General features: G+C 42.2%; 1 pseudogene; it reads left to right on the forward strand.

The window, feature by feature from the left end:
• Positions 1–1,736: 1,736 nt before the first annotated feature.
• LOC113890529 lies at positions 1,737–2,918 on the forward strand (annotated as a pseudogene).
• Positions 2,919–11,212: the final 8,294 nt, after the last annotated feature.

The following is an 11,212-nucleotide window of genomic DNA, read 5'->3' on the forward strand; positions in this document are numbered from 1 at the left end:
AACTTGGTCAAAGGATGCTTACAAAGCTATGTGAGTTGAAGGCAAAAAAAAAAAAATCAATAACATTAAGTCAATTAATCAAATATGACATGTAAAGTAACGATATTCATGACTTGGTTGATAATAGAGATAATCTATAATATATAAAAATCTCACACATCTACTAAACTGGAGAATATCAGTAGTAAATTTTCTAAAGAAATACTCAATTTCATTCACTGTATATTTTTTCTATTCAATTGAAATGATTTTATATAAAAACGTAGGACCTTTCTTGTTACCTAGTCCAATAAACAACCGAAATAATAAAAAAAATCTTATACAGTATTATAACGGTTAGAACTTTGAATATAAACAGTTAGTTCAGAACAAACTAAGAAAAGTTTTAACACCATGAACAATATCACTGCTTTTGAGGAAAAATTCTCTATTGAGAGGACACAGCACCTAATAATGATCAATTTTTTTTAATGATGATCAATTTAATGGAGAAAGTATAAGAAGAGTTTAATGACAAATCATGGCTCAGATGACAGTATCATTTAGCTAGTGACAACTGCATTGTACGAGCAACATGCTCACATTTCTAAAAACCAATACATGATTTGGAAATTATTAGAATAATTTGATGAATAGGTTGCGTACGTGCTCAGTCATATCTGACTCTTTGTGACCCACTGGGCTGTTGACCACCAGGCTCCTCTGTCCATGGAAATTTTCCAGGCAAGAATACTGGAGTGGTTTGCCATTTCTTCCTCCAGGGAATCTTCCAGAGCCAGGGATAGAAATCCTGCATTGGCAGATGGATTCTTTACCACTGAGACACCTTAGAAGCCCATAATGAATAGATTACCACCTACAATTTGTATCACTTGTTAGTCATAGAAGATATAGTGTAGATAAAGGGAATATTTTAAAATTATTGCTATACAAGCATATAGACACATCACATACATTTTAAGGATCATATCCACTTGTTATATAGTTTTAATATTTCCCTTTTATATATGTCATTTCTCAGTGCAGAGACCTGTCTATACAGTAAATTCTCACAAGAAGGATTGCTGAGTCTAAGTGCAAATGCATTTAAAATTTTGATAGATACTGTCAAATTGTGGGCTTCCCTTGTGGCTCAGACGGTAAAGAGTCTGCTTACAATGCAGGAGACCCGGGTTCGATCCCTGGGTCGGGAAGTTCCCCTGGAGAAGGCAATGGCAACCCACTCCAGTACTCTTGCCTGGAAAATCCCATGGACAGAGGAGTCCGGTAGGCTACTGAGGTAGTCCATGAGGTTGCAAAGAATCGGACACGACTGAGCGACTTCACTTCACTTTACTGTCAAATTGCCATTGGTAGAGATTGTACTATTTTTGTACTCCCATCAGGAATTTAAGAGTACCTGTTTCCTCAGAGTCTCATCACAGCTGTATTGACAAAATTTTTGATTTTTTTTGTTCTTTGATAGGTGTGAAATTTTAGCTCAATGTAATTAAAATTTGTACTTTTCTTATTATGAATGAAGTTGGCATATTTTGATATATTTGAAGCTTGCATCTCTTGTGAACTGTATATTGATGAAGGTCATGTCAAGCATATTAAATTTTATTTATTTTATTTTTTTAATTCTAAGATCAATAGGAAGGTGCTATAGGGTTACTTGTTGGGAATGAATATACCCAAATACGCACTTTAAAAAGGCACCTCTTGCCCGGGCATGCCCAGTGTGGGCACAGCGGCCCCGGCCCTGGCAGCGCCAGGGCGGGAGCGTGCGACCTGGTGCGGAGGGGCTCGGAGGAGAGGAGCGGGCCCTCGGTGGGCGAAAGACCCGGCTGGAGCCAGAGCCGGAGTCGCGGCGGCGAAGCTGCCGGGTCCTTCATGATGAAAAATCTGGGGACACTTCTCTCTCCTTTGTGTAGCTGATAGTTTGGGCGGTAAAGAGATGGCTGACAGTGTCAAAACCTTTCTGCAGGACCTTGCCAGGGGAATCAAAGACTCCATCTGGGGAATTTGTACCATTTCAAAGCTAGATGCTCGAATTCAACAAAAGAGAGGAGCAGCGTCGAAGAAGGGCAAGCAGTATCCTGGCTCAGAGAGCCCAGAGCATAGAGAGGAAGCAGGAGAGTGAACCACGTATTGTTAGCAGAATTTTTCAGTGCTGCACTTGCAATGGTGGAGTTTTCTGGTTCAGTCTCCTCTTGTTTTATTGAATGTTTATTCCCGTCCTTCAATCAGTAACGGCCCATTGTAACCAACAGATTATTGGTGACCCATCGCTACACAGGGATGTCTGGTCGTGGCTGGAGTTCTTCCTCACATCAATTTTCAGTGCTCTCTGGGTGCTCCCCATCTTTGTGCTCAGCAAAGTCGTCAACGCGATTTGGTTTCAGGATATAGCGGACCTGGCATTCGAGGTATCTGGGAGGAAACCTCACACATTTCCTAGTGTCAGCAAAATAATTGGTGACATGCTCTTCAACCTCTTGCTTCAGGCTCTCTTCCTTCTCCAGGGGATGTTTGTGAGTCTCTTTCCCATCCATCTTGTTGGTCAGCTGGTTAGTCTCCTGCATATGTCTCTCCTCTACTCACTATACTGCTTCGAATATCGTTGGTTCAATAAAGGAATTGAAATGCACCAGCGGTTATCAAACATAGAAAGGAATTGGCCTTACTACTTCGGATTTGGTTTGCCCCTGGCTTTTCTCACAGCAATGCAGTCCTCCTACATTGTCAGTGGCTGCCTCATCTCTATCCTCTTTCCTTTATTCATTATCAGCGCCAATGAAGCAAAGACCCCTGGCAAAGCATACCTTTTCCAGTTGCACCTCTTCTCCTTGGTGGTTTTCTTAAGCAACAGACTCTTCCACAAGACTGTCTACCTGCAGTCAGCCCTGAGCAGCTCCACTTCTGCAGAAAAATTACCCTCGCCACACCCGTCTCCTGACAAACTGAAGGCTGCCGCAGGCCGCTGAGTCGATCACCCGCCATCCAGAGGGGCCGGGGGGGATCGGAAGGATGCTGTGGCAGCTCTTCTCTGGTTCACCTCCACCCACTCCCAGGGAAGGCAGGGCCCACCCTGCCAAGGGCCCTGCCCGCATTCCCTTCTCTCTGAGGAATCCAGATTTTTGTCTCTGGTGCACGTAAGGCAGAATCTTCCTGCGACCAGTATGGATTTTAAACACTGGTGAGTCTGAAAGGACCACAGGTTTTTCTGCAGCTCTTTCCTAGCATTTGCCAGCCCCGTGCCTGGACTGATTTGAATACTCTTTCTCCCTGTGCCATTTCCCTTCCATTTTCCCCTTCTGCCTCCCACCGCCCTTGGATGAATGGATTTTTGTAATTTTAGCTGTTGTGTTTTGTGGACCTGTTTTTTTGTTTTTCTGTGAAGCACATATATTGGATGTGGGAGGGACAGGAGGCTCCGCTGCTCCTGGTCACTCCCTTTATAGCCATCACTGTCTTGTTTCTTGTAACTCAGGTTAGATTTTGGTCTCTTGCTCCACTGAAAAAAAACAAAAAACAAAAACACAAGCCTGAAGACATGGGACAGAAGAAAGACCTCAGCCAGATCTCCACTGGGTTTGAGGAATGACTTTCCTGCTTCCCCTTGCAGGGGAAAAAGCTTTTTTCACTGGTACATTTAAAGCTCCCCAAAGATAGGGAGGTACCAATTTCGGACAAGTGCTACTGCAACACGGATGCTCAGAGAACCTGGACTTGTAAACTCTGGAGGTCTGGTCTTGACTGTTGGCCACTGCTGGGTCTGTCTGGTGTTTCAAAGGAATACTGGGTGCTGCAAATAGGACCTGAAGGGGTAAACTTATTAAACCCATTAAACCTGTGATTGGTTGTTTTTTTTCCTGTCATTTCAAAGAGACTAAATATGGAGGGAGGGGGCAGATGTCAAGACACCTGTACAGTGTTAAGATGTCACGGGTGTGAGCTGGTTTCTCACATATGTGTAATTGTCGAATTTATAAATTGTCACTTCAGGAAACATATTCATGGAACACAAGACTTTGTCATGATTAATTCTGAAAATTAGTTCTGAAAAATACTCCCTGAGGAAGTTTGGGTTATGTTGTTATAATCGTGTTGGCACCTAGTGAAAGAATTTGGAATTGAGTTGTTTTAAAGTCTGTACATCTCCTCTATATTTGTGAAGAAGAGAGGTCTTTCCAGACTTCAACGAATTGGACATTCTCATGAGGGAAGAGAATAGACATTTGGTTAACAGAAACCTTTACCAAATACAAGACAAAAATAAGGATCTAAAAATTGTTGCCAGGAGATGTGAACCAAGTTTGAATACAGAAGGTTTTAAAATAGTGTGTAGTTTGTTGCATTAGTTTGCAACTGATCGGCAGTTGCCTTATTTAAGATAAATTGTTGTAGTTTTTAAAATGAAATTTTAAAAGGTCAAAAAAAAAAAAAAAAAAAAGCACCTCTTGGACTTCTCTAGCTATCCAGTGGTTAAGACTCCATGCTTCCAATGCAGGGGGTATGGGTTTCATCCCTGGTCAGGGAACTAAGATCCTGCATGTTGTATGGTGCGGCCAAATTAAATAAATAAATAAAATAGAGCAAGCACCTCTGCAGCTATATCCTAAATCATCTCCCTTCACAGTATCCCGTTTCCCTGCAAAGAACAGTGCAAAATTCCCAGAAGCCTGGAGAGATGGAATTCTGAGCACAGAAGAAGTGTCCTTGGATAGGAGGGAATTAAGGGAGGAGAAGGCAGTTGTGTGACAGCTTCTATTTTCTCTGTCAAGTAGAACATTCCGTCATTTGCTGAGTGTGAACAGGCTGGAAGGGAAGATAGAAGTCTGAGAACAGTGTATCTAAACAAAACATAATAAAAGTGAATAGCAGCCTTGAAGTTGGTGACTATGAATTTATAGTGTCACATACCGTATAGTTCATGTTCTTCAGCAACTGAGCAGCATGGATGTAGGCACAAAGGAGATGGGTAGTTGGGTTCACCTAGAGTTGGAGTTTTGATATGTAAGTGGTGAAGGCAATGGAGTTCAGGATGTTTGCAGGAAGTGATGACCACAACGGAACAGGGACTTCCCTGCTAGTCCAGTGGTTGAAAATCCTCCTGCCAATGCAGGGAACACGGGTTTGGTCCCTGGTCTGGGAAGATCCCACATGCCACGGGGCAACTCGCGCTTCAGTAGCCACAAATACTGAAGCCTGAGAGCCCTAGAGCCAGTGCTCACCAGCAACAAGAGAAGCCACCGCAATGAGAAGACCATGCCCGGCTACAAAGTGTAGCCCCCGTGCAGCAATGTAGACCCAGCACAGCCCAAAACAAATAAATACATGAAATAAAACAATAGAACATGGAATTTAAGCCGGTTAAAGAGCAAAGCTAAAGCTGATGCTGAAGCTGAAACTCCAATACTTTGGCCACCTGATGCGAAGAGGTGACTCATTTGAAAAGACTGTGATGCTGGGAAAGATTGAAGGTGGGAGAAGGGGACGACGGAGGATGAGATGGTTGGATGGCATCACTGACTCAGTGAACATGAGTTTGAGTAAGCTCTGGGAGTTGGTGATGGACAGGGAGGTCTGGAGTGCTGCAGTCCATGGGTCGCAAAGAGTCGGATACAACTGAGCGACTGAACTGAACTGAACTGAAAGAGTAAAATGAAGTCAGAAAAGAGTTGATGGATAGGGAGAAATTGGATGGTTCAGTGGACTGGATATCTTGAGGAGGTTCAAGAAGAGAAGAGTGTGATAGGTTGAGAAAACAAGTTGGAAAGACACAAAACTGTGAGCTTACAGTGATTCTTCTCTTTGACAAGGTACAGGGGGTTGTCACAGACCTTAGGGGTACAGGGAAGTTCAGAAGATAGTGAGGAGGTAAGGAATAAGGAGTCAGGCAGGGCAGAGTCATGGGCCACGGTCCTGTGCCTTTCTTTGCAGGTAGAAGCTTTTCAGAGGATCTTGGCCGCACTTGTGTGGAGAGTGTGTGGAAGCACAAGAGTTTGCATTGTGTTTAGGTTAGAATTTGTTTGTTTATTTATTTTTGCCACACCACACAGCTTGTGGGATCTCAGTTCCCTGACCAGAGACTGAACTCAGGCCACAGCTGTGAAAGCCTGGAATCCTAACCATTAGGCCATCCATAGGGTTAGAATATTTTAGAGAAATCATTTCCTTCAAGCAGTTTCCAACAAACGCAAATGGAGCAATCACAAAAATAAAGCATGTATATTAAGAATTATAAAGAAAGCCTCAACAAATCCTAAAGCATTAACGTCATACAGTCTAAGTTCCCCAATCATGAGTCAGTAAAATTGCATATTATAATAGACTGACATGTTTGGGAACCATTCTATTGATAAATACATTTTGTTGAAAAAAGAAATAAAAAATAAATTTGACAAATATTTAGTTCTGAATGATAATGACAAAAGAACAGGTCAAAGTTTGTGGGACACAGCTAAAGAGGTACTAGAGGCAAATTTATATACATAATTTATATATTAAAGTACATTTAGTGGAAACAGTGAATGTATAAAAATAAACAAGCCCTCAAGATAATTGAAAACATACATTCACGCAGACAAGTGTAAGCAAATGTTCAGAGCAGCAACTGTTTAAAATAGCCTCATAATAATGCAAATGTTTTATATATTATATGCCTATAGTACAAACAATACAGATGTCCATTAACTGCTGAATGGATAAACAAAATGTGGCATGTCCATACAATGGAATGTTTTCCACCATAAAATGGAATAAAGTACTGCTACATGCTACAACAAAGATGAACCTCAAAAACATATTAAGTAAAAGGAGACACATATATTTCATGATTCCATCTTTGTGACATGTCCAGCAAAGGCAAATCTTTAAAGAAAGAAGTAGATTGGTGGTTGCTTAGGGCTGGGGATGGGAATGGGAATAAACTGCAAGTGGGTATGTTTCTTTCTTTTGAGGGTAATGGAAAATAGTTTAAAATTATACTGTGGTGATGGTTGAACAACTCTGTAACTATACTAAGAATTGTTCAATTTTATACTTAAAACAGGTAAATTTTATGGTGTGTAAATTATACCTCAATGAAGTGTTAGAAGTAGATTAATGAGGCAAGCAATCGATGGTGAAGAAGAGCAATAAAACAAACCCCTAAAACAGGAACAAAGGAAATGATTTGAGCAAAAAAAGAAGGAAAAATATTTTAAACTTATTTTCTTGGAAAAAAATACATATAGTTGGTAATTGTCCAGAGATGGGGTAATTATCATAGAGACTGAATCCATTTAGAACTTAGTAAACAGCTGCCAGTAACAAGTATGTCCTAAAGCTTGTAGTCATTACATTCTTCACTGATGATAGGATTTGCCATTTCAGTTGTAGGATCTGGCTTCTGTTGATTGACTAGTCTGTGCTCACTTCTAAAGTCCAAGCACTTCTCATGCATTTCTCATGTATTATCTCTTTGCATTCTCAATAATAGCCCCAAGAGGTAGGTATTATTATTATCCACATTTAATAGATGGGGATTGGATCTCAGAGAAGGGGAGCCTTGGCATAGCTCTGGAGTCTCTAGTCTATTTCCCCCAGGTGCTAGGCTGCTGGTGTCCACCAGGGGGCAGAGAGAAGCCAGACATCCAGACACAGGCTCCACGTTTGAGCTTCCAGCCTTTCTTTGTGGTGAGAGATCTTGGTATCAGGGATCTGACCCCCGTTTCTCACGTTACAACAGGATAAACCTGGGGAGGGAGGGATAGTGACCGACCCAGAAGGCAGAGCCAGTTCGAAGCACAAGTGGGACCAGAACCCAGGACTCCAGCCTCCTGGCAGCTTTGACCTTGGCCTTAGTCTTAGGTGACCCTCAGCACCTGGGAGAGACAGGATGGGCATGGATTCTGGACCATAGTGGGGGCCCCTTCCCCAGCTGTGAACTCCACAGACACCAGGGGCCCCACACAACCCACACTGCCCTGCACACAGAAGGGATTCAGCTGCATTTCCTGAGCAAGTCTCATCACAGTCATTACTAAGTTCTTTATAAAATGGGGAGAGCAACTGCCTCATAGCACTACTGTGCAGATTCATGCAAAGCTCTAACACAGAGGAAGTACTTGAGAAGTGGTGGCTATATCATCGTGGTTGTTGCATGCTATACTAAGTCGCTTCAGTTGTGTCCGACTCTGTGCGACCCTATGGACAGCAGCCCCCAGGCTCCTCTGTCCACAGGATTTGCTAGGCAAGAATACTGGAATGGGTTGCCATTTCCTTCTCCAAAAGCAAAGGATGAGCAGTATCTTTTTAAAGATGGTATTCTTATACAAATCAAGTTCCCAAATGTGTTTCATACCAGTGTCCTGAATATTGGGGGAATAAAAGAAAGACCTCACATCTAGATGAAAACAAATGATCTGGAATTGGTTGCTAATATGTTACCAAACAAAAACTAGTTACCTCATTAGAATTATTCTCTAACAAGAGAACCAAAGGCAGAGAAAATATGCTGCTGCTGCTGCTGCTAAGTCACTTCCGTCGTGTCCGACTCTGTGCGACCCCACAGACGGCAGCCCACCAGGCTCCCCCATCCCTGGGATTCTCCAGGCAAGAACACTGGAGTGGGTTGCCATTTCCTTCTCCAATGCATGAAAGTGAAAAGTGAAAGTGAAGTCGTTCAGTCGTGTCCGACTCCTAGCGACCCCATGGACTGCAGCCTACCAGGCTCCTCCGTCCATGGGATTTTCCAGGCAAGAGTACTGGAGTGGGTTGCCATTGCCTTCTCCAGAAAATATGCTAACATTGCAAAGAATCCTGAATTTAGGTTAAATATGAGGATGATGAAGGAGCCTGGTAGGCTACAGTCCATGGGGTCGCAAAGAGTCGTACACGACTGAGCGACTTCACTTTCACTTTTCACTTTCATTATGAGGATGAGTGGCTTGAATGAGAAGGTTGCTTAATTTGAGATTAGATATTGTGAGATCTTTCTATCTGACATCTCTAGACATAGGCTGGATTATAAACTGTATATCTTGCTGTGAACAGGGACGAGACAAGATTACTGAAGATCCTGTCAAGCCTGATGCTCTTTGAAAATGAAAACTAATTAAGAGCCTCCCTAGAGAGAAAGCCTCCCTAGGGGGCTTCCCTAGTGGCTCAGAGGTTAAAGCATCTGCCTCCAATGAGGAAGACCTAGGTTCCATCCCTGGGTTGGGAAGATCCCCTGGAGAAGGAAATGGTAACCCACTCCAGTATTCTTGCCTGGAGAATCTCATGGACAGAGAAGCCTGGTAGGCTACAGTCCACAGTCGGACACGACTTCACTTTCACTTTCAGGGAGAAGTCAAAGGCTCTTTTTAAATCCCTATTGCTCTCAATCCCAGTTCCTTGGTGCCTTATTCCCTTGCTTTCATTCAGACTACTCTAAAACTGAAGAATACACTTTGTGCAAGTTTCCACCTCTGCTTCTTCTAAAGGCATTAGATTATTAGAACATTAAATCCTTCCTCCCTTATCTCTAAACTGACAATGTTTATTGTTCAAGTGTTTATGAAAAGATTTTAACACTAAAAACTTTCTAAATTTTTTTCTTCAATTGCAAAGGACAGACTTTTTAATGTTAGACTCTGTAATATGACAAACTAAGCATCTTTTAACAAAATTATCTGATAAGTAATATTTTGTCAATTTTCAGTTCGGATTTGTATATTCTGATTTCAGAGACTATGTTGCATGCGATTGCTCACTCAGATTAAATTCTTGTTGGGATCATCTTGACAGTGTTTCCCTTTATTGAAACAGTTTTAGGATGAGTGTTTCTATCCTATTACCCAGAGAAAAACAACTGATTCATCAGTTTTAAAACTTGACAGAATTATTTTGCAGATCTAATAACATTCCCTTGATAGTAAATGAGGCATAAACATTTTTTTGTTTTATAACTTCTTCCTCTATGAAAAATTAGTGATGTTAATTTGAATATGGGTGAAAATATTCTATCCAGTTATGACAATTCTGTGTGGAAAAGTTCTCAATATTTACAAACAAGTGTTGGCAGTGCTGTATCCCTGATGAGCGATCTTTCTCCAGACCACTCCACAGGGCTGTATTAAAATTTTAACTTTTAATATGGGACTAAATCACTAACATTTAACTATAAGTTTTCTCTAGCAATACTCATCACTAACATCTGAGACAAGGTAGACTTCACGAAGCTAACGCTCTTTGGATACCAACTCCAATCTCCAGTGGAAATACTGTGGCCAGCAACAATTGTGGTTGTTACTATTTTTATTATTACTAAATTTTATTATTAACAACACCAACGCAGAAAGTGAAGAAGAACTAAAAAGCCTCTTGATGAAAGTGAAAGTGGAGAGTGAAAAAGTTGGCTTAAAGCTCAACATTCAGAAAACGAAGATCATGGCATCCGGTCCCATCACTTCATGGGAAATAGATGGGGAAACACTGTCAGATTTTATTTTTTTGGGCTCCCAAATCACTGCAGATGGTGACTGCAGCCATGAAATTAAAAGACGCTTACTCCTTGGAAGGGAAGTTATGACCAACCTAGATAGCATATTCAAAAGCAGAGACATTACTTTGCCAACAAAGGTTCGTCTAGTCAAGGCTATGGTTTTTCCTGTGGTCATGCATGAATGTGAGAGCTGGACTGTGAAGAAGGCTGAGTGCCAAAGAATTGATGCTTTTGAACTGTGGTGTTGGAGAAGACTCTTGAGAGTCCCTTGGACTGCAAGGAGATCCAACCAGTCCATTCTAAAGGAGATCAGCCCTGGGATTTCTTTGGAAGGAATGATGCTAAAGCTGAAACTCCAGTACTTTGGCCACCTCATGCGAAGAGTTGATTCATTGGAAAAGACCCTGATGCTGGGAGGGATTGGGGGCAGGAGGAGAAGGGGACAACAGAGGATGAGATGGCTGGATGGCATCACTGACTCGATGGACGTGAGTCTGAGTGAACTCTGGGAGTTGATGATGGACAGGGAGGCCTGGCGTGCTGCGATTCATGGGGTCTCCAAGAGTCGGACACGACTGAGTGACTGGACTGAACTGAACCCAGGGAGGCAGGTGCCACTTATGCCATTCTGTAGAAGAGGAGTGAGGCTCAGGAAGTCCTGTGGCAGTGAGGGGTGGGGCTGAGATCCTGGGACCCCAGCCTTGGGCTAGGGTGAATGAGGAAGAGCTGTCCTGCTGTTATCATAGCAATCTGCTG

The sequence above is a fragment of the Bos indicus x Bos taurus genome, chromosome 3 (genome assembly GCF_003369695.1).
Source record: "Bos indicus x Bos taurus breed Angus x Brahman F1 hybrid chromosome 3, Bos_hybrid_MaternalHap_v2.0, whole genome shotgun sequence".
Classification (NCBI taxonomy): domain Eukaryota; kingdom Metazoa; phylum Chordata; class Mammalia; order Artiodactyla; family Bovidae; genus Bos; species Bos indicus x Bos taurus.